A 24,392-nucleotide genomic window follows, 5' to 3' on the forward strand; every position below is an offset into this window, starting at 1 on the left:
AAATAAAAGAAATAATGTACTTCTTGGTGCTAATAACAGCTGGGCTCAGACTAGAAAATATGTCATTTTGACGATGCTATCTTTAAAAAAACACTTGCAAGACAGAACTTGAAAATGGAAAATGGAAAAAGTTCTATTGTTATAAAAGACATTAGAAATTCAACTCATCAAATAATCTGTAAAGATGGTCTTTGAACTGTCCAATTAAAAAAAGGTTTCCTGAAGGCCAAATGGAAATGTTTTAACAGCTTGCCTACTTATTACACTCCTCGCTTGAGAATGGTCTCCACTCCATGAAAACTTTGCCCAAGAAGAACTAAAACTCTCCCTTACAAACCATCATCAGACAATGAAAACTGGGGGAGGAAGAGCTATTAAGTTCTTTTTGCTGCATCAATCTATTCGTTATCAGAGGTTTACAATTTCTGTCAGTTCAAGGACCTTACAGGGTTTTTATTTAGCATGTTGTAGGTGGAACTTTTAAAGTAAGTAAGTCTGATATTGTTGGTGAATTGCAGGATGGGGAGAGCTTTAAGGGGTGAAACAAGTACTTTAAAGCCTCCCACTCCCCCCAAAAATACTGATTTTTGTTTGGGACTCCAAATTCTGGGCAGATTGTAATGATCATAGAAAGTGTGTGTCAAGCTTCAAAGTTTATTCAGGCTGCTTTCACTGCTTCTCAGCTTGCCAATGAACGGGGGTGGGGGGGAGGGAGGGAGAGATTGGAAAGTTTGTTCCAGACAACGACAAGAAACTGTCCCATGTGAACCAAGGACATTTCAGCAGGTGTTTACTAAAGTCATGGGTATTTTCCCATAACAACACTTGGACACCTAATTGGACAATTTAACTGGCACTGTTGGGGGGAGGGAAGATTCTATATACTTTAGCTCATGGGTGTCAAACTCACAGCATCATGTTACCATCAGGTGATGTACTGTGACGGTTTTTTGCTTCGTGGAGCTGGAGTGGGCGTGGTCTCCGTGTGATGCACTTTGACACCACTGCTTTAACTATATTGAATCGCCCAGGAACTCGCCAGAGCTGGTTTTGCTTTCTTTCTGTGCTGAAATTATGTACTCAATAAAGTTTTGCATTAAGAAATTGGATCATCTCAACAGTGCTTGCTTGGTTGGGTTTGTCAGTAGGAACCTTGAGTGCGATGACATATAATTAAAATAATGCAAGACCACAAGAGAAATCCAGCACAGTCTTTCCAACATAGCTTAAATGACCCAATGCAGATAGCCTTTTTGTTATTTCTATATTGGCAAAGCCACGAATCCTTATTTCTGATACGATCCAAGCTGTATACAAAGGGAACACAGCATTTCAAACAGAATCCACTTTTTTTGGAATTGTCTCTCATTAGAAATTTAGTACCTGCCATCTCTCTCTTTACATAGTCTGATGAAGAATTTACTCTCTTTATAGCATAACCAAACAATCCTAATATTCATTTATTTATTTCAAAATTGTTTATGAATGTCATTCCTAGCTGGCGTGTTTTCTTTTGTAATGCAGGTATGGTAGTCCTCAACTTACGATCTCAATTGAGCCCAACATTTATGTTGCTAAGTGAGACATTTGTTAAGTGAGTTTTGCCCTATTTCAGGGCTTTTCTTGCCAGATTTGTTAAGTGAATCACTGCAGTTCTTAAATTAATAACCTGGTTATTAAGTGAATTTGGCTTTCCCCTTGACTTTGCTTGTCAGAAGGTCGCAAAAGGCCATCATGTGACCCAGGGACACTGCAAGGGTCATAAATATGAACCAGTTGTCAAGCATCCAAATGTAAATCGCAGGGATCATGGGATGCTGCAATGGTCCTAAGTGTGAAAAATGGTCATAAGTCACTTTTTTCAGTGGCATTGCAACTTTGAACAGTCACTAAATGAAGTGTTGTAAGTTGAGGACTACCTGTAGTGTTTCAACTGCTCTTTCTCCAATCCTTTCCCGTTCAGAAGAGAGATCTGTATTTAAAGAAACAAAACATGATTTTACCCCAGAAGGTAAATATTCTTTCCTCTTTTTTTTGCTCTAGGCCAGGGGTGTCAAACTCAATTTCATTGAGGGCTGCAGCAGGGTTGTGCTTGACCTCAGGGGGCCAGGGTAAGTGTGGCCAGGGTGGGCATGGCTTGCTTGACGTCACTTGTGTCAGGGACGCCTGTGGCAGCCCGTGGTGCCTCTGCCAGATAAAATGGGCTCCTGAACTCCATTTTCGGCTGGGACGGCTTCCTGCAACCCTCTGCCAGTGAAATCAGAGCTCAATTTTCACTGGCAGAGAGTTGCAGAGGGCTCTCCCAGCCGAAAACAGACCTTGGGAGCCCGTTTTCTCCAGCAGAGGCTCCACAGGCCAATCCTTCACTAAGTATCTAAGTACCCTGCGGGTCTCTGGGCCTTGAGTTTGACACCCCTGCTCTAGACATTTTCCGCTTGTAAGAGGCTTAACACACCAAATGCAGTTCTTAAAAGGCCAGCTTGGAACAGGTTTAACCTCTCGCTGAAAGTTTATTGGGCAACTTTAGTTAGTGGCTTTATCTCATTCTAAGTGACTCTACAATGGTGGTGATGTGTGGACAATTGAGTAGGAACTGAGGACACTTTTAAATTCTCGAGGTAAAGGCCAGCTATAAAATGCCTTCTTGACCTCTAAAATGTGATTATTCTAGTAAAAATGGCCGCAGGCTTCTTTGCTCTGAATGGCATTGGCTGTCTTTTGTGAGCACTTAAAATGATAAGCCTTTAAAAAAAGGGGGGGGGATCAGAATTCATCCCCGTTTCTACCCAGGCTGGTATGTGACTCTCTTGCAATTGATCTGCTGTCTGACTGGTTGGAGAAGTTTCTGCTGCCTTGAATGGTTATTGCAGTGAAGGATAATGTCCTGCCATTGGGAAATGTTACCGTGAATTGCACCCACCATTTTATCATAGATGCTTCTGGTGTATGTCTTTGGAATAACAACAAAAGTTTAATAGATGAAAAAAGGCAAATAATGAAACTACAACATATAATGTATATTTTCCATCACCTACCTCTTGCTTGCTCACTTCTCCCCCAGATGCCTCAGAAACTCTGCTAGATCAAATAAACTGACTTGGGAATGTCAGATAGAATTGTCAATCCACCTAAATCCCATAAACAGTCCGTGTGGTTAATTAATGCTTTATGAATTGGACTAATCCCAAAATTTAATGCTAACCATTGCTCAGTTCACCATCTGTGTTTAAGTGCTTTAAGTGCAATAGACCAAAGCAGGAAGTTGGTCCCTTTTTCTTTCTTTTCCCTGTTCCCCCATTTAAAAAAAAATGTTTTTTAAAATTTCTGCTATCTAACATGAGGACGATAGAATTCACTCTCCCAAATCTAGATTGGTATAATTAGGAAGTTCACTACTGGGGAGTTTTATGTATAGTTGTATATATGGTTTCTTTTTGTTCCTGGACAGATCTAAATTTTCTCTTTATAGGCCTGAGTTTTTGAAAAGCCATTTGGCATTTAAAGATATCTGGCCTTCTGACAGACCTTAATCCAATGGCAGAATAACACCAAAGAGCCATTGAATAGTGCTGGGTGCTAGTAAGTGTCTAAAACAAATCACAAAGATAAAAGGATGATAAAATGCAAGATGTGATGATGCAACCTATGATCTTTTGTATTTCGCATCCAGATGTCAGATGCAAGGACATTGTTGATGTGAACAATGCTGTAGGAAGTGAGCACACACCCCCTCCTAGAGGAATGAAATATTTTAAAGATGTAAAGGTTGCCCTCACACATATGTGCTAGTCGTTCCCTACTCTAGGGGGCGGTGCTCATCTCCGTTTCAAAGCCAAACAGCCAGCGCTGTCCGAAGATGTCTCAGTGGTCATGTGGCCAGCATGACTAAACGCCAAAAGTGCACGAACGCTGTTACCTTCCCACCAAAAGTGGTCCCTATCTTTCTACTTGCATTTTTACATGCTTTCGAACTGCTAGGTTGGCAGAAGCTGGGACAAGTAACGGGAGCTCATTCCGTTACGTGGCGCTAGGGATTCAAATTGCTGAACTGCGGACCTTTCTGATCGATAAGCTCAGCGTCTTAGCCACTGAGCCAACACGTCCCCTATGTGTATATATTTATATATTATAAAGACAAAGCAGCTCCCTGCAGCTCCCTGCCCCCCCCCCCCCCGCCGCGCTTCAGCTCTAGGGAGTTGGAATTAAGACAGGACATGATAGGACTAGGTTTCTACCCATCTAGCAACAGAACTCACCACATGGCACCTGGGAAGATTACATCAAGATTCAACCAGGCCTGTGACACAGACAGCCTACAAAGTTAGCTAAGACCCCCGCCTCCTGGGAGTCTGATAGCCAATGGGATACATTTCTTACACAGGAACAAGAAGCTCTAGGAGGGTATAAATCTATCCCTCTCTCCACTCCATGTGTTTTTTTGTCCAGGAGTTCAAGCCATGTGATCCTGTCCACCATTAAAACCATCTTTCCAAACAGCCTCCCTGTTTCCAGTGTCTTTCCCCCCCACTTGGAGCTGAACCCAAATGGACATTTCTTCCAACAATGCCTGTTTCATCTGTTGCCCCCTTTGGTCTCCTCCAAGCATTCATCAAGGCTCTGTGTTATGTCTGTCCATATAGTGGAGAAATTGGGCTATCAACAACCAAAATACAGCAGCCTAGCCTGCCAACCTATGCACCATTCATGGAGATCAGCCAGGAATCACTTCACATCACAAACTCTCTCTCCTACCCAGAGTGGTAAGATAATAAAAGAGCAGTGATGCCGGCTAAAACTCAATGAATCAAGGTCTGTAAATTGTGGCTGAGAATACCGTAAGTACCTCCTTCTTCTGTCAGTGCTGTTGCCTGACATTTTCAGCTGAGAATAACTTTATAGCCAGCCTCCTCCTGCCATTGCCTTGGTGATGGCAGACTGCCAGAGTTAGCTCATTATCTGGCAATGGTTTAGTAACAAATGTCTTATTTTGCTGAATGTATCACTAAATGGCTTGAGAAGCAGAAAGTGTGTTAGGAAAGGGAGAAGGGGAGAGAGAGGTCATTTGTGACTTTTCTCGTAATATACAGGCAGTCCTTGATGTACAACAATTCGTTTAGTTACTGCTGAATTTGTAATGGCACTGAAAAAAAGTGACTTATGACCATTTTTCATAGGACCATTGGATCATTCCCATGGTCACATGATCAAAATTCAGAGACTTGGCAACTGATTCATATGAATGACGGTTGCAGTACGATCATACGATCACCTTTCGCAACAAGCAAAGTCAATAGGGAAGCTAGATTCACTTAACAACCGTATTACTAACTTAATAACTGCAGAGATTCGCCTAACAACTATAGTAAGAAAGGTCATACAATGTGGCAAAATTCACTTAACAATTCTCTTGCAGTGGAAATTCTGGGCTCAATTGTGGTTATAAACCGAGGACTGCCAGTAGAGTGCTTCCTAGCATCACTCAGCCATCCCCAAAATGATGTAAAGCACGCCACATTTATATTTGGGTATAATGGTGGCTGGATGATTATAGGTAGTGATTAAGTTAGTAGGCTAGAAAGATAGAGACTGTGAGTCAAAGTCCCACCTTAGCCTTGAAAGCCAGCAGGGTGATTTTGGGCCAGCTATTCTCCCTAAGCCCAACCCACCTCACAAAGTAGTTGTGGGTAAAATAGGAAGAGATAGGTGTGTAGAATGTAATCATTTAATTATTTGTAAAAATAATGAAGGTGGGATACAAAATCAATCAATAAATAAATGGCAGGTGAACTAAGGTTCATGTCTTAGCATCAGTGGTGAAATTTACTACCAATTCTGTGGGCGTGGTTTAGTGGGCATGGTTTTGTGGGCGTGGCAGAGGAAGGATATTGCAAAATCTCCACTCTCAACCCACTCTGGGGCCAGCCAGAGGTGGCATTTGCTGGTTCTCTGAACTACTCAAAATTTCCAGTACCAGTTATAATAATAATAATAATAATAATAATAAATTTGAATTTATTAGCCGCTCTCTTTCCAGGCAGGACTCGGGGCGGCGTACAATGGGCATATAAAACATAAAACATGTGTACAAACACACAAACATACATATATACAAAGACACACATGCACGGAGGAGGTAACAAATTACAACATTTAGACAGTTAAAAATCACCATTAAAATACCCCAATTGTAAAAAACCCAATGTACAATTAAAATTTAAAATTTAAAAAGACAGTCAGGAGGAGTGAGAAAAATTACGGTTGAGCCAGGCCAGATAATTGAAAGAGGTGGGTCTTCAGCTGTACACGGAAGGAGCGGAGATCGGAAGTAATCCTGATGTCACGGGGGAGGTCATTCCACAGGGCTGGGCCCATCACAGAGAAGGCTCTGCTCCTGGGTGTCGCCCCCCGACACTGTTTGGCGGACGGCACCCGGAGAAGTCCCTCTCTGTGTGAGCGAATTGGTCGTAGGGATGTGTGGGGCAGGATGCGATCCTGCATGTAACTAGGCCCTGTGCCATGAAGCGCTTTAAAGATCATAATCAAAACCTTGAAACGCACTCGGTAGACCACAGGAAGCCAGTGCAGCTCGCGCAGGAGAGGTGTTACAGGGGAGTATCTAGTCCTCCCCATAATCACCCGCGCGGCCGCGTTCTGGACCAACTGTAGTCTCCGAGTGCATCTCAAGGGAAGCCCCATGTAGAGAGCATTGCAGTAGTCCAGGCGAGACGTCACTAGCGCATGGGTGACTGTGCGTAGGGCATCCCGGTCCAATAAGGGGCGCAATTGGCGCATCAGGCGGACCTGATGGAACGCCCCCCTTGCCACGGCTGTTACATGGTCATCCATGGACAGCCGGGCATCTAGGAGGACGCCCAAATTGCGCACCTGTTCCATGGGGGCTAGTTGCACGCCCCCGATGGCCAGAGATGGAAGCACCTGGTTGAACCGGGAGGCCGGAAGCCACAGCCACTCCGTCTTGGAAGGGTTGAGTTTTAGTCGGTTGCCATCCATCCAGACCCGTACGGCCTCCAAACACCGGGACATCATTTCGACGGCCTCATTGGGGTGGTTCGGGGTGGAAATGTATAGCTGAGTATCATCAGCATACAGATGATATCCCACCCCAAAACCACGGATGATCTCGCCCAGCGGTTTCATGTATGTGTTGAACAGGAGAGGCGAGAGCACCGATCCCTGTGGCACTCCACATGTGAGTGGCCTCCGGGTCGATCTCTGCTCCCCTGCCAACACACGTTGCGTCCGGTCAGAGAGGTAGGAGCCAAACCACCGTAAAACGGTGCCCCTGACTCCCAACCCCTCTAGCCGGTGCAACAGGATACCATGGTCGATGGTATCGAACGCCGCCGAGAGATCTAATAGGACCAGGATAGAGGAACAACCCCTATCTCTGGCCCTCCAGAGATCATCAACCAATGCGACCAAGGCCGTCTCCGTGCTGTGCCCGGGTCGGAAGCCGGACTGGCGCGGGTCTAGATAATCATTTTCCTCCAGGTGACGTGGGAACTGCTGTACCACCACACTCTCTACAACCTTCGCTAAGAAAGGAAGGTTGGAGACTGGACGATAATTGACTAGGTCCGTTGGGTCCAGGGAAGGCTTCTTGAGCAGGGGCCTCACCACCGCCTCTTTCAAGGTGGCCGGTAGAGACCCCTCACCCAACGAGGCGTTCACTAGGCCCAGGAGCCAGTCGCGCGTAACCTCCCAGGATGCCAGTACAAGCCAGGAGGGACACGGGTCCAATAAACATGTGGTGGGTCGCAGACGTCCACGCAACCTGTCCAAATCCTCGATGGCAACCGAGTCAAACTCCTCCCAAAGCGGTCCCTCAAGACTCGCCACAGGCGTCTCTACTGAACCACTGAAAGGGGCCCATCCCATCCGGATTTGAGCGACTTTGTCCTGTAGATATTTCCCAAACTCCTCTGCTCTGCCCTGTAAAGGGGCTTCCCGCGGTCTCTCAAACAAGAGGGAGCGAGTCACCCGAAACAGGGCGGCAGGGCGGTTATCTGCGGACGCAATAAGAGCGGCACAATGTTGACGTTTGGCCGCTCTTAATGCCACGAGGTACGTCCTCAAATAGGCTCGTGCCTGTGCTCGGTCAAATTCAGAACGGGAGGATCTCCAACGACTCTCTAGGCACCTCTTGTGGCGTTTCATCACCCTTAGCTCCTCGGTAAACCAAGGGGCCAGGGTGGTTCGTCGCCGCAGGAGAGGCCGCAAAGGCGCCACCCGGTCTAGGGCCCCGGTAGTCGCACTATTCCATGCGTCTACCAGGTCCTCCACTCGGGGGCGGGTCAGGTCCACAGGAGGTGGCCCAAGCTCCGTCTGGAACCTATCTGGTTCCATCAGGCGCTTGGGGCGGAACCATCTAATACCTTCCAGTTCCGCCTCCTCGCGGCGGGGGGTAGCACCAGGGAAGTCCAGCCGGAGAAGTGAGTGATCCGACCATGACAGGGGAATAATGGCTGGATCCCCTATTCCCAGGTCACTCATCCACTGGCCAGAGACAAAGACAAGATCCAGCGTGTGGCCTCCCTCGTGAGTAGGGCCCTGAATTAACTGGGTCAGGTCCATGGCTGTCATGGAAGCCATGAACTCCCGAACCCCCTCAGACGCTTCTCCCATCGACGGCAGATTAAAATCCCCCATCACTAAAAGTTTGGGGGTCTCAACCGCCACCGATGAGATCAGCTCAAGGAGTTCAGGCAGGGCCGCTGACGTATAGCGAGGAGCCAGGTATACTATCAGCAGGCCCAACTGCCTCCCTGGGCCCCATCTCACGACAAGGGACTCACACCCGTATGTCTGTGGCACGGTGAACTCTCTCGGCTCTAAGTCTTCCCGGATAATCACTGCTACCCCGCCGCCCCTTCCCTGGGCCCGAGGCTGGTGAAATGCTCGATAACCTGGCGGGCACATTTCCACGAGGGGTAGACCTCCCTCGTGGCCCAACCAGGTCTCGGTTATTCCTGCGAGGTCCGGCTCCCCCTCCAAAATTAGATCGTGGATGAGGGGGGCCTTATTGACAACGGACCTCGCGTTGCATAACAGCAGTCTCAGGCCTTGGGTCTGTAGATCCTGACCACCTAGTATGCAGGGGTTGGTACAAACGACCGGGAATGACCAAAAACCCCGGTCTCCCAACCGACTACGCGCTCTTGATCTGTCCTCGCACCTGCCCCTCCCCACGACCGTTGGTATCAAAGAGCCCTGCACAGGAATGCTATCTCCCCTCACCTCCCCCACTCCGCTCCCTCCTCCTTCGACCACACCTAGATGCCTGGCTCTCCCATCCCTCCTGACCTGTTCCCCCCCCCATCCCTGGAACCCCTTATAATTTTTAAAAAGCTATTAATTAAAAAACCCCTCAATGTGCGCTTCCTCCACCTCTCTGGGTTAATGAACCCGTCCTCAAGGTGGGCCCTCGAAAGGGCAGGAGGCCATACCTGCGAGAGGGGGGACTCTCGCAGTAGCAGTAGGTCAGACCTTGTGTACGTGAGAATCATACAAAAATCATACAGTTATATCACGGGGCAAGATTATTTCAAGTGCTGAAGATGGAATCATAGTTTGTCGTGAAATTGTCCTTACCCTAGATGGAAAGGGTAAGTTGGTGGGCTAGCCGACTAGCTAGATTTATCTAAGGAGGCGCTCAAGATGGTATTGGAGCCGATTAAAGCAGGATGTTAATGAGAGAGCCATAGTCATGATAATAAAGAAAATAAAGAAAATTGATGGAAATCGAAGTTTTGGCAAGGGAGGCAGTTGTCAACAGGGGTAGAAGGGAAAAAGTCAAGCCTTCAGCAGATGACCACCAATCCCCCCGGTGTCTCTCCTCCATGTCCAGGCCCAGGGGAGAATGGCCATCTGCCTCCTCGGGGGCCCTGGAGCTCATCTTCCCGGGGGCTGTTGTTCTCAAATCCGAGACCGCCATAGCTCCCTGAGGCTTTCCCAGTTCTCTGAATTACTCAAAATTTCTGCTACCGGTTCTCTAGAACCTGTCAGAACCTGCTGGATTTCACCCCTGCTTAGCATATTGTTTAAAGAAATGTTTTTGTGTGATCAGGCTTATTGTAGGACTAATACCGCCCATGAATATCCTTGAAGAAGTATGTGAAAGTGCATTGCGATACAAATTCTGTCCCTTATATACTTCTATGTAAGATGGCGACACAAGTAAAAAAGATGAAAATTGCATCATGGTGTCATACTGCACATTTTATTATTTTAGCACCATTATGGTTAGCTGTGGACACCAGTGATGGTATCCTACTTTAACAAGTTTCATATGATGCATTCTCATAATACAGTTGGTCTATAGAAGTTTCAATGTTGTATGAATACATGATTTGTATATGATTAGAATGCAGTATTGTAGGCTAATTCTGCCCTCTGCCAGGAGTTCGATCCTCACTGGCTCAAGGTTGACTCAGTCTTCCGTCTTTCCAAGGTTGGTAAAATGAGGGGCCAGATTGTTAGGGGCAATATGCTGATTCTGTAAACTACTTAGAGAAGGCTATAAAGCACTGAAGCGGTATATAAGTCTAAATGCTATTGTTATTGGCATATCTTGGTTTATGATCTCTTATGGGCTCAACTATTCATGCTTTATTCAAACAATTAAGGTAAAATATAACATGAACATAATGACACTTGGCAAGATGGAATTAAATAGTCCTTTTCCTGTCCTTGTGAAAGAAAAGGTGAAAGTCAGCGCTAGCAAAAACTTGGGGAGGGGCATAGATTGCACATGTGCATCCAAACTTGAGTGTCATGCTCACTTTTAATGAGTACTTAGGGCCATACTTAGGGCCATAATAGGGTAGTGGGTGGAGCCAAGACATCAATAATATGAATAATCATTAATCAATATATAGTTATTTGCCAGTCATATCTTTAACAATTTTCGCCTTCAATTATATTAAAAATCAGAATTGGACAACATCTTTTAGAGTCCATAGGCTGAAGCTTTAGGGGCAGTTTGAGTTAGATCAAGATGACTTTTGCTTCCCCACTGAATTCTCCTTGTTCCTGGAGAGTCTTTGCCTCAGGAAACCCTATGATGTTAGGCTTGTCCTGGTTTGGGCATTTAGGAAAGAAAGACCCTCGACTCCATTTGTAGCGAAAGGTATGCTTTAAGCCAAGTGGTTACAGCAAAAGCAAAGCCAGATCTGTATATTTCTATGTAAACCCAGTAATTTTTCCTTCTCCCAGGCCTTTCTCCTCCCTTGGTCATCTTGTTAATGTCCAGTGATATTCAAACTAGGTGTTTTGGTAGCATTCTAATAAAAATGGGGTATTTACTCCTCCAACCATTTTTTCTTGGAAAGAAAAATCAAAAGCTCATTTCAGCTCATTTTCTTTAAAAAACAACAACCCTCAAATGACTTTATTACCGTACTGTTGTGTTGTTTCACTCATTCAATGAAATAATCCTCTATATTTTATAACATTCCTTTATTTCTTATCATTGGATGATATTATGCTAGGGTAATCTTCTGCCTATCAGTATAAATGGGATTAGTTTTTTCCATGGATAAAGTGTTTCCCCTTCACCAAATACTAGAACCAGAGTTCCTAAAAAAATTGAATCCTGAAAAGTTCAGGACAAAAATATACACAATATATAATGTCTCTATCGAATTCATTACCATTTGGTGTTGTGATGGTTACCACCTTGGTTGGCTTCAAAAAAGAGCTGGACCAATTCATGAAGGTCATGGGGATCAAGGGCTATTAACTTTGGGGACAGTGTCAACTACTTCTGAAGCCCATATGCCAGGAGACTGGTGGGCTTCCTTGTGCACTTGGTTGGCTGCTGCAACTTTTTGAGATCAACCATAATAGGTCTGGTCCACAGAGAAGGCAATGGTTGAAGTTCCATAACATAGCTACAAACTACCCAACTTCCTTGGGACCAATTGTGATAGTAAAGAAAGAGGTTACATTTATGGAGCAGTGAAACTGGTTTAACTACAATCCAAATTTCTTTCCTCATAAGTTCCTAATACCAAATCTCTCTATTTTTGGAAGGGTCATTTTGAAGAAGGAATTGTTGACTTATCATTGGATACGTAGGCTAGTATCTATAGCAACTCTTCTGACTATAGATCTTTTTTTTCCCCTAGCAATATTTTGAGTTTTTATGTTTTCCAGTTAAAAGGAGCAAAGAAAGATATGCAAATAAATTTATATATGTTACTGCTGTTACTATCAAAGTAACCCAACCAATGTGGGTGTCTAATTAGTTGATAGAATGTATAATTATACTGCAAGCTCAAAACCCGGGTTGACATAAGGGGCAAATAACTTCAGCTCTTGTCATCCATTAATATGGCAAGGTAATGAATGAGTACCGAAGTATGGTATCTTAAGAACAACCTGTCTTATTAGCATGTCTACACACATGTGAGCTATTTAAAGGTATTAGAATTAATTTGAAATCATCCTTCCTGTTTCTCCGAGGTTAATGAGTTGCTTCTGAATGTGACTTTGGGAAGCTAACAACAGTGAAAAACACAATAGTGGACCAATATTACAATAAATACATATTGGTAGTGGAGATTAAGAAAAAACCCCCACAATCGTCAGCACAACCACCCCGTAAATATGTGAAATAATCTCTTCTGCTTTTGGTTTTGAAGGGTAAAGATTATGGAGATGGGCCAAGTCTAAGGTTCAATATAACTTATCTGATTCTGTCCCAGAATGAGTTAAGAACTTTGCCATTAGAGTTAGAAAACTTCAGTTAACAGCTTAATCTTATGTGTGATATCCAGGCTATAGTAGTTTGATCAACAAACTGTGGGGAGTGTGAATTTTGAACCCAACCAAACTATTTATCATTCATTATATTGTTAGATTTAGGTTAGCAGTTCAGAGTTGCTATTGCAAGATGGATTTCCACATAAATTGAATGAATGCATGAATGAATGAATAAAAGCTAGGTGGCTTGATATCCTGTTCAGGGGTGGGTTCCGGCAGAGACTACTGCCAGTTCGCTCAGGGATGTGATGTGCATATGCTTGATGCGCACTGTGCGCGCATGCACAGTACAACCAAAATTGCTTTGCACATGCACAGAAGCAAAAAACAAGATGGCGAGAGGGGAGAATTGGTTCGGGTGTGTAGCAGGCCTGGGTCGCTGCCAGTTCGAGCAACCCTGGCTGCCAAGGTAGTACTGGTTTGGCTGAACTGGTCCGAACCGGTAGGAACCCACCACTGATCCTGTTACACAGCAGATTTTCTCCTAAATAGTCCATATAGTAATTCCTAGCTTAAATTTATTCTCTACTTACTCTTGTCTGAACCACCTTTTGAGTTACCTATTTATTTATTTATTTATTTGTTTCGATTTATCAGTTGCCCCCTCTCCGCAAAGGGACTCGGGGTGACGTACAATTAAATCAAAAATACAAGTGTGGCATGGAGGAGGTGACATCAATATTTAACAATCAAATACAAGTGAAAGCCACTAGGTTAAAATAAATAGCAATAGATTAAAACAGTTAAAACAATTTAAAACCCCCAAAATTTACGTTTAAAATATTAAAATATTAAAATTGCCAGGGAGGTTAGAAGGTTCTAGTTAAGCCAGGCCGGCTAGTTGGAACAGGTGGGTCTTGAGTTTCGTGCGGAAGGAGCGGAGATCGGTCGTTGTCCTGATATCTGGGGGGAGGTCATTCCAGAGGGCTGGGCCCATCACAGAGAAGGCCCTACTCCTGGGCGCCGCCCTCTGACACTGCCTGGTGGACGGCACCCGGAGGAGTCCCTCTCTGTGAGAGCGAATTGGTCGCAGGGATGTATGGGGCAGGATGCGATCCCGCAGATAGGTAGGTTCTGTGCCATGGAGCGCTTTGAAGATGGTAACTAACACCTTGAAGCGCACCCGGTAGACCACAGGGAGCCAGTGCAGCTCGCGCAGGAGAGGTGTTATATGGGAGAACCTCGTTCTCCCCATGATTGCCCGCGCGGCTGCATTCTGGACCAGTTGCAGTCTCCGGGTGCATCTCAAGGGGAGCCCCATGTAGAGAGCATTACAGTAGTCCAGGCGAGACGTCACCAGCGCGTGAGTGACTGTGCGGAGGGCATCCCGGTCCAATAGGGGGCGCAATTGGCGCACCAGGTGAACCTGGTGGAACGCCCCCCTCGCCACGGGTGCCACATGGTCATCCATAGACAGCCGGGCGTCTAGGAGGACGCCCAAATTGCGCGCCCGCTCCACAGGGGCCAGTTGCTCGCCCCCAATGGCCAGCGATGGAATGCACTGGTTGAACCGGGAGGCCGGTAGCCACAGCCACTCTGTCTTGGAGGGGTTGAGTCTGAGTCTGTTGTCTCCCATCCAGACCCGTACGGCTTCCAAACACCGGGACATCACTTCGACGGCCTCGTTGGGGTGGTTTGGGGTGGAAATGTACAGCTGTGTATCATCAGCGTACAGATGGTATCCCACCCCAAAACCATAGATGATCTCGCCCAGCGGCTTCATATATGTGTTGAACAGGAGAGGCGAGAGGACCGACCTAAATTAATGGCTGTCACAGTCTATGATAATGAATCACTACCAATCCAAAAATATGGTATGGAATTCATTATCATGAACAAATAAACAAAAACACATTAATGACGGGGTTTATCGAAATTCCACTTTTATTATTTTCGGGGGAAATAACATAAAGTAGTGAACATATCTAATATTCCTTCCTCTTCTTATTTTCCCCACAACCACCATCCTGTAAAATGGGTTGGGCTGAGAGAGTGCCTGGCTCAAAATCACCCAGCTGGCTTTCCTGCCTAAGGTGGGACTAGGGCCCATGGTCTCCTGCTTTCTAGGCCAGCACCTTAACCACTACATCAAACTTTTAATTTCTAGGCAAATTAATAATTAAGTTCAAGGGAATTAATAATTAGTGTTCGGGCATCAAAACCTATCACGCCAAATTACTCTGTTTCCCACTTGCCTTGAGGTGGCAGCACCAACAGCTATGTGCAGCCGGAGCCCACGTGGCTACCGTACCGGCCCACTTCTGCTTGATCCCGGCCGCAATGGAACAGAAGGCTGAATGGTGTATTGGTGCTGCAGCCGCAAGGCAAGGCAAGTGTCAGGGTGTGGATGGCCCTGAGATAAGCTAGGGAGGGGCGCATGGGGAAGGTCCACCCTCCCCTGCCTTGCAGTAGCGATATTGGCACACTGTGTGGCTTCCTGCCCCACCAAGAGCAATCAGAAGAAGTGGGCCTCCCTTACATGAGGAAAAAAAGACACCCCCCCACCCCAAATAAGCCCCAATGCTTATTTTGGGACCCAAAAGAAAGTAAGACCCCATCTTATTTTCGGGGAAACACAGTAGTAGTGATATTTAGGGGTCATGGAGTAGGAATTGAATCCTGGTGACATCATGAACAAATGTTTGCTCCCTTGACTTCTTTCCAGTAGTACCTCAGAGCTCTTCCAATGAGAGTCCTCCAGTTTTTATTGATCCTGTCCATTCACCTTATTTGCTGTCCTCCCTTTCTTCTTTCCTCTACCTTAATACAATACAATACAATAGTAGAGTTGGAAGGGACCTTGGAGGTCTTCTAGTCCAACCCCCTGCCTAGGCAGGAAACCCTATACCGTTTCAGACAAATAGCTATCCAACATCTTCTTAAAGACTTCCAGTGTTGGGGCATTCACAACTTCTGGAGGCAAGCTGTTCCACTGATTAATTGTTCTCACTGTCAGGAAATTCCTCCTCAGTTCTAAATTGCTTCTCTCCTTGATTAGTTTCCACCCATTGCTTCTTGTTCTACCCTCAGGTGCTTTGGAGAATAGTTTGACTCCCTCTTCTTTGTGGCAACCTCTGAGATATTGGAATAATGCTATCATGTCTCCCTTGTAACCTTGTAACACATAGTTCTTCCTTGCCTCTCATCCATTTGTAGCACGGCCCCCTCTGTAAGGTAAGTAACCATTAAAGCATCACAATAATGCTACAAATTACTCTTTGGGTTTCTATAGGAAGCTTTGTATAAGGACTCCCTTTGCTTTACTACTGGAAATCTTCCACCTTTTGTTCTAAAATAATTGTCGATAAAATCTTTTTTTTTTTTAAACCCTCACTTCTGAAACAGTGAAGTCAAAAAAGTTGATTGACCTTTTTTTTTTTTAAACACAGGTTGTCGTAGCTGATTGCATAATGTACATTGCCCAACCAAGAGGTCAGCTTAGTTTATGGCTGTGATAGCCTCTGTGAATGTCATCTTTGTAATTACAGAGAGCTCTTTCCTTGGTACAATCCCAGCAGTTCCCTCCTTCTCCTTCTTTCTTTCTCCACCCCTTTGAACACTTGACATGTGGCACAGGTGAACTCAACAGGCTTAAGTCTTATAATAAATAGGAAGCTCAGGGGTGAAGTTGCAATTCAACTGGATTTTCACCAAGTGTCCCCTTGATTGAGGAGTGGAGAATAGTAGCTGAAAAATATATTCAACCAGTGTTGCTTTCACTGTGAATTTTGCCATCTTGCATCACTCAAGACTGCAAAAGAAAGAACAATTAATTGGGATTGACTGAAATAATTTCTGCAACTTCTGAGCAGGTGAGTAGTAGAAAAGCTATCTCCATTTGAATCCTATAGCTTTGCTTCTCTTACCTAAGCCAGGTAATTTGAATAGAACTGTTCTGGATTTCTGGGGGTCTTTTTTTTTCTTGGGGCCATGTGGATGCTTCTGGATGGGCCTCTTCTTGTATTATCATGGAAAACTCTTGGCAACATAGTCAGTTTCAAAATAACATATAGACTATCCAACTAAATGGGGTTTACAAATGGAAGAGGTTCACATTCTCCAGATACTCCATGACAAAAAGCCATATGGACTTATATTATCCAAACTTCCATCTATTGTTATAAAACTAGTTCCTTTTTTGTAAAGATCTGAATCCACCAAATTTGCAATACTCCAATTTCGACCTTGCATGTCTTGTATATTATCTACATCTGTTTCTGTAATGCTTTTATGATTTTGGTAATTCCAAACTAGCCTCTGTAAAAACTTCATTCCATAGTTTAAAACCTGAGAGTTTCAGAGACTGCTAAAGCTCAAGGCAGAATGCGGAGCATAACAAATGCTTTGATGGATTATTGCAAGCTCTAATAATAAAAGTCCAGCAACACAGTGGAAAAAAATGGAACAAATATTAAATATAAAGAAGACCAAACTAATAAAAACAGGTACAATAACCAATCTTAGGCTTTACAATGAAGGTATCAGAGTGGTAGATAGCACTTGCCTTTTAGGATAAATGATCAAAGTTAAGGAACAAGCAGTCAAAAAATATGCCATAACTAGGCAACAGATGGGTTCCTACCGGCGTTGGTACCAGTTCACTTTACACGTGCTTTGCGCACAAGCCAGACACACGCACCAGACACATGTGCCAGACATGTGCTGCGCACGCAGTTCATTGTAAATTGTTGTGTGCATGCACAAAGACCATGAAAAACTAATAAAAAACATGCCGGCAATGGAAGCAGAGACTGGTGAACCGGTTCGGGGACGTGGCAAGCCTGGGTCACTGCCGGTTCTGTGACCCAGCCCAAATTACCACTATCGGTTCACCAGAACTGGTACGAACCAGTAGAAATCCACCTCTGAACTAGGCTTTGGAAAATTCAGATGTTGGGATGGGTGTTTACCTCCAAAGATCAAAATCAGGTAAGCCGTGGTTTTCCCTGTAATGCTCTATGGAGGTGAAAGTTGGACTTGGAAGAAATGGGACAGAAAAAGTATTGATACTTTTGAACTTTGGTGTTAAAAGATGATTCCTGGGAATACTGTGGACAGCGAAGAAAACAAACAAATGGATCATCAATAAATCAATCCAGGGTTCTTACTTGAAATATAGAGATTAGATTAGATTAATTAGATTTGTTAGCCGCTCCCTCTCCACGAAGGGACTCGGGGCGGCGTACAATAAATAAAAAACACATATTATACAATTAAACATTATACGGAGGAGGTATAAAAATCACACAACAATCATTACAATACATAGAAATAGTAAAATAGGTTAAAATTAAAATACCCCACTATCAAATTACAAGTTTAAAAGATTGCCAGGAGGATTAAAATAGAACTATGGTTGAGCCAGGCCAGCTAGTTGAAAAAGGTGGTTCTTGAGTTTTGAACGGAAGGAGCGGAGGTCGGTAGTAGTCCTAATGTCGGGGGGGAGGTCATTCCAGAGGGCTGGGCCCATCACAGAGAAGGCCCTGCTCCTGGGCGCCGCCCTTTGGCACTGCTTAGTGGACGGCACCCGGAGAAGTCCCTCTCTGTGAGAGCGAATTGGTCATAGGGATGTATGGGGCAGGAGACTATGCTGCCTTTTGAAACACCATACAAAATAAACTTGAGACAAAAATGATCAGGCTCAAATTATCTTACTTCGGACACATTATGCAAAGACGTGTTAGTAGAACAGTGAAAGGAAACTTTTCATTTGTGGGCTAGTCTATGCCCCACCTAGTTGCTTCAGGCCTGGTGGTCCATGAAGACCTCCTAAATCTGGGCAGATGTGTTAGAATACTATTTGCCCATCATCAACTTCTCCCTTCTGGAGAAGTAGAGAGAGTGAAACTGGAAAGAGACAGAGGCTGTAATACTTAGAGATAAACGTAAAGAAGAATAAAGTCAACCCCCTTCAAAAAAAAAGTGAAAAAAAGAAAAGAATGATTGTAGTTCAATGTGGAATGGCCTGGAGGGAAAGGGAATGGTGATGTCATAGTGTTCTCATCCAGAAAGAGAATAGCTCAAGGATTGCAGTTTTGAGGAAACTTTACTGCACATTTTAATACAAAATATAATAGATAGCGAGGTTAGTGTAATGGTTAAGGCATTAGGCTAGAAACCGGGAGAGTGTGAGTTCTAATCTTATCTTAGGCACAAAGCCAGATGGGTGACTTTAGTTCTAGGAAGTAGATAACGGAATAAATAACAAGAGTTGGCAGGGACTTTGTAAGTCAGCTAGTCCACCCCACCCCAAGCAGGAGATCCTACACCATTTTTGACAGATGGTCCAGTTTCTTCTTGAAAGCTCCCACAACCTCTGGCAGCTGTTCCTTGGTTGATTGTTTTCATTGCCAGAACATTTTTCCTTATTTCTGAAACCTTTCCAAAAAAACCCTGCAGGGATCTGTCTAAGCAGGGACCCGGAATCAACACAGATGCAAAAGTATAAATAATAGAGTGGATTTTTGTTGTTGTTGGGAACATTTTCCTTTTGAGATGTGGTGACCTGAGTAACTTGCTTTAATTAGAAAAAATCAGGCTTGCCTGTAAGTATTGTATGGTGTTTTGTTGTGCTGGAATTCATATATCTCTGAATAGCATTTGATGAAAAACAGAGCATGTTTTCTCAAAGGTATTTGGCTGGCCAATATTAGTCTCAAAATCTTGGATTAGATACCATTCAAGTAAGTTTCATGGAATACATAAACTTGTTTAAGCTCTTGACTAAGGCGTTGTATTTTGCTCCCAGGATTTAGAGCCAATAATCCTGACGACAATAGACATGAAACACTTGTTCTCTCATTTTTTCCTTCCTGTTTACAAGGTTGAGGAATTTGGTGATATAATTTTAATAACCGCAAGAGGAAAAAAAACCTATGTATGTATGTATGCATGTATGTATGTATGTATGTATGTATGAATACACACACACACACACACACACACACACACCTCCATCATAACATTGTGCCCCAGAGCACAGTAAACATTATGAAATAAGGAAATAATATATGTATAAAATGTGTTCTGCAAATATTCTCCAAGATGAGCTTTCACACCTTTTAAACAAACAAAAAAGGAATCCTTATGTAATTGGCTAGGTCCAGCATTTCTGAAAGGATCCTTGCTTCTCTTGTGATTTGCTTTTCTGCATCCTGCTAGCAGGATAGGATAAATTTTTATTTCAAGTTTTTATTATTAAAACATCAAACTCTTAAAAGCCTGAGGAGTCTTCTTTGGAATACTAAATCAGTCCCACCAACACTGCCTGGGGCAGGCAGGATTAATAAGTAATAATAGGACACAAAATAGGAATTATAAATCACCATGAGTCCCTTTCGGGAGAGGGGGCGGTCTATAAGCGCTAATAAATTGAAATTGAATTGAATTAACTCATTATTAAGACTGCAAAATTCTAGCAAGGAAATACATTATGCTAATATTTTGTTGTCATCTAGTAGTTCCTCAGATTTTGGCAGCTTGTACAGGTAGTCCTTGATTTACAACAGTTCATTTAGTGACTGTTCAAAGTTTCATTGGCTCTGAAAAAAAGGACTTATGACCATTTTTCACCCTTAGAACCACTGTGGCATCTCCATGGTCACGTGATCAAAATTCTGACGCTTGGCAACAGTCTCATATTTATGACAATTCCATAAACTGGGGCCATGTGATCATCTTTTGCGACTTTCTGATAAGCAAATACAGTTGCGGAAACCAGATTCATTTAAGAACCATTTTACTAACTTAACTGAATTGATTCACTTAATAACTGTGGCAAGAAATGTCGTAAAATGGGGCAAATGCACTTAACAACTGCCTCACTTAGTAACAGAAATTGGGGCTCAGTTGTGGTTATAAGGACTACTTACTTGTAGATGGTGGTTTTAGGGAAACACTTTCACTGGAATGGCTATTAATCAAGGTGATCCAAATATTTTCATTTGGGTCTTTTGAAATGTTATTTTTAATTTTAAAAAAATTCGAATGAAGTAAAAATCATAAAAAGAAAGAAAAATAGTAAATAGTGAAAAGAAAGAAAATAGGAAAAAAGGGGGAAAAGATAAAGGACAAGGAAACTACTTCCAATCTTTTTAACAAGCAGTTATAAATGTGCTTTATTTTACCCTCTCTAAGGCTATCTCATAATGTCCTTCCATAAATCATCCTTTCTGATTTTCCAACCCATACCTCATGTTCATTTTTCTACCTTTTTCAGCAAAAAATCCATAAGAAGTTTCCAGTAACTGCTAAATGTAGTTGTTGAACTTTCTCCAGGCACACAAATTAATTTTGCTATCTCTACTAGTTCTGTCATCTTCATCAATCATTCCTCTATTGTTGGTGTTATAGAGTTTTCCCATTCTTAGACACATAATCTCCCAGCAGTAATCACATTATATATATTATTTTCGTAGATTTTCACGGGTGTAGGTATGCTGGTTTTGTTGTATAAACAGTTCTGGTTGATCTTTAGAGTCATTCAGCCCTTCATAGAGCTGCCATATTGCAGTTTTGCAACAGCCAGTAAACCGAGGAAATCCACAGCTTTCTCATCCCAGCCTGAAGATATCTTAATTTACCATTTCCCAACTTTGCATGCCTCCACCTGTATTTTGGTGTCCTCCCACTGGCGAGCGACTCTGGAGCAGCTTAAAGTAGTCCGGTCTAGAAACAATGTTTTTCCCAAGATGTATTTGGCAATTACCATTGTACTAAGGTCACAGTGCCCAGAATCTTGTAGCACCTTAAAGACTCACATGTGTAAAAATCTTGGGACCATTTTTAATGGATTCTGTTATCAAAACATTAAGCTCATTAATGCAAGAACTATATTAATGCCTTATTAATTCTTTTATCTCTTCCTCCGGCACTCCTTCTTTCAATAACAGTTGTTATTGTATATTGTATAACGCCTTTATCAAAACTAAATCCATCTCATAGATTTAATGAAATATACTGTAATCTAAGATGCCTATATCAATATTAATATAATTAATATTAGATTTCGTAAGGGATATCCAATCTGATTCCATGTGATTACACACTGTACCATAAACTAATCAGACTGAGCTCATACACCCGGTGTTACAAACCAGGGGGAAAAAAACAGGCTTAACTTCAAAAAAGCTTATTGTGAGAACGCGGTCCGGCCCTTGCCTGATTAATTAAGCATCTTCTGAGAACACAATCTCTGTTCCTGCCCACTGAACTGAGGCTTTATTTGACAGATACGTGAAACAACAATTCAACTGAATAGAAATCCTAGTTTAATCCAGGGTTTCTCTTTGAAGTCCATACCAGTTGCGAAGGTTGAGCAACGCTGCTCTAACCCAACCCTTAATGTTGATCCTGCCTTGGACCTTTAACATACGCGTCTTCCACTCAGCTTGAAGCCGGGAAGGCCGTACCATTCCACGCCTGCGTGGGGAGGCTAACTGAAAGGCGCTGGGCAGATTCGTCTTCCCGGGAACGGAAGCAGAATGGAACCGCTGGGTTGGATCTGGCTCAGGATATATTAAAAAGCCAACCTTTGGAGAGGGAGGAGTTTGCCCGGGATACGTTCTTAGTCCTTCCTCTCCCCCCCCTACGTCGCTAACTGGTAGAGTCCATTCTCCACCCCTTCTTTCTGTCTGGGCTTTCGGGAGGAGAGCTGCTGCTCCTGCTGTCGCCGCTGCAATTGGCCATCGTTTTCCTTCCACTTGGGACCGTTGGTGGGTGAGTGAGTGGGGCGATAGAGTGCATGCTGGGGGGTGGGGGAATCCCCCAGTGCCCAATGTCGAGAGGAAGAACTGGGGCCTCTCCTGGGTTCCTCTGGCTTGCTTTAAACGGAGGGCAATGCAGAGGCCAGATTTCTGGGTTCTTGCTTGCTTTAAGAGGAAGGGACCGGTCTTAGGAGTAGGAAGTAGGGAAAGGTTGTCTTAGATCCTACGGTAACGAGAGGTTGCAAAATAAGCAAGGTGGCATCCCGGATTCTTCTGGGCCTAAGGAATACTGAGGTTTCCTGTACGAGAAAGGTTCAGTTCTTGCCTTTCAGCCAGGCGCTTGCTTGGCAGCCTTGGATGGGTTCTTTGAAAAGTCAAATTCTACAATTTTATTTATTAAAAGAGATGGTGTTAGGGGGGGGGGGCTATAAAAACAGAGCATCCTGTTTCATTGGGAAAGAGTGGATGGGGTCTATGCTGGTTCCTTGTCATGATAAGTAAAAAGAAAATGAACTCAAAGTCTTTAATCCATAATATTGGCATAAACATCTCTTTTGGACGCTTTACTTTTTTCTTCCTTTAAAAAGTTTTATGATTCAGAACGAACTCTGAATGCCAGCCAGGCTGAGACCTTTCCATTTTTTTCAGATGGAATTAGAACTTCCGTTCAAGGGGAATGTATTCCACTGAGAAAATCTGATTTGTGAGATTGTGTCTCACAATTTTGGTGTCTTGTAAATCAGTTTCTGTTGAGTTTTTTTAAATGCAACAGAAGCAGACTTAGTTTGAAAAGAGTCTTCTGTTGACTTGCTAATAGAGGCTGGCAGGAAATGTTGTGTTTTGTTTAGGAAGTGAAGGAATTAGATTAGAATCAGGATACTGGAGGTGGCCCTTGAATATGATATACATTGATACTTGAATTGTCATAGGTTCTGGACTTCTGATGCCTTTTGAGGAAGCATGAGGTATGTGTGTCAAGGATGCCTTACAGTGGCAATTTTTAACAGATTAACTTCTTAGAAATTAATATGTAGCAAGTGCTCTGTTTTAATTATTGTCAGTTAAATACCTGAAAGGGATACATTTTGTCAGAAATTAAAGACTAACCCTATATTAGGAATGTAGACTGAACTGAATTCCATAACATGATTTTGAAAAAAAAATGAAATGGAAGGTGGGTGTGCACACACAGCTCCTGTTGGCAAGTTCTTAAATGTGTCTTAAAAAGAGTTGCTGTGTTTTACAAGATCCCCTTTTGTCTTCAAATCTCGATCTTTGCACATCTTTAAAATATATAGCTGGGCCGATTCAGAGTGTAGATGCGCTATTAGCTGAGATTTTGTAATCCTTATACCCTTTTTTCCATGTTCTGACCCGGCTTTTAAAAATAGTATTTGGGTTCAAAGAGATCTTGGGTTTTCCTTGGGTGGGAATAGTCTTCATGTGTAATATAGAATCTGTTTCCATTTGTTCTTCTTCTCCCCCAATACACCGGGTCTCTAGTTTGGCAAATCTGGTTCTATCTTTCACTCATGCAATATTAAGAAATTTGATATATAAATATAAATAATGATTGTCAGCCCTAGGAGATAGATCTGATCAAGAAACTGACTCCCCAGGAAGACTAGATATATATTTTATAGGACATAGTAACAGAGTCTGAGTATGCTTCTCCCCTCCCTCATATATATGCCCCACTGAATCAGGGATGAGCCAGCTTCAGTGTTTTCCTAATGCTATCTCCTTTCCCAGGCCTTAATCACCAGGTTAATACATACTTCTGGTCTTGTTGTTTCTGTAACGGCTTCTGAACATTCCCTTCAAGCCCTTCTCCAAGGTTTTCTTCCAACGATAGACTCATTTTTCTGGATTAATGAATCCCATTGAATAATTATCTTTTCA

General features: G+C 43.3%; 1 protein-coding gene across 3 annotated transcripts in view; it reads left to right on the plus strand.

Annotated features, from left to right (window-relative positions):
• Nucleotides 1-16,359: 16,359 nt before the first annotated feature.
• Nucleotides 16,360-24,392, plus strand: part of POR (cytochrome p450 oxidoreductase) — a 69,435-nt gene continuing 61,402 nt past the window's right edge. Inside the window, exon 1 of one of the 3 annotated variants that reach the window (XM_081944781.1) lies at nucleotides 16,360-16,598. The gene's annotated coding sequence lies outside the window, so the exon portion shown is untranslated. Of the gene's footprint in view, nucleotides 16,599-22,349; nucleotides 22,504-24,392 lie in introns of those variants that run through there. The other 2 variants (XM_081944779.1, XM_081944780.1) reach the window with 2 other exon arrangements.

The sequence above is a fragment of the Natrix helvetica genome (assembly GCF_964273705.1).
Source record: "Natrix helvetica genome assembly, chromosome: 2".
Taxonomy (NCBI): Eukaryota; Metazoa; Chordata; class Lepidosauria; order Squamata; family Natricidae; genus Natrix; species Natrix helvetica.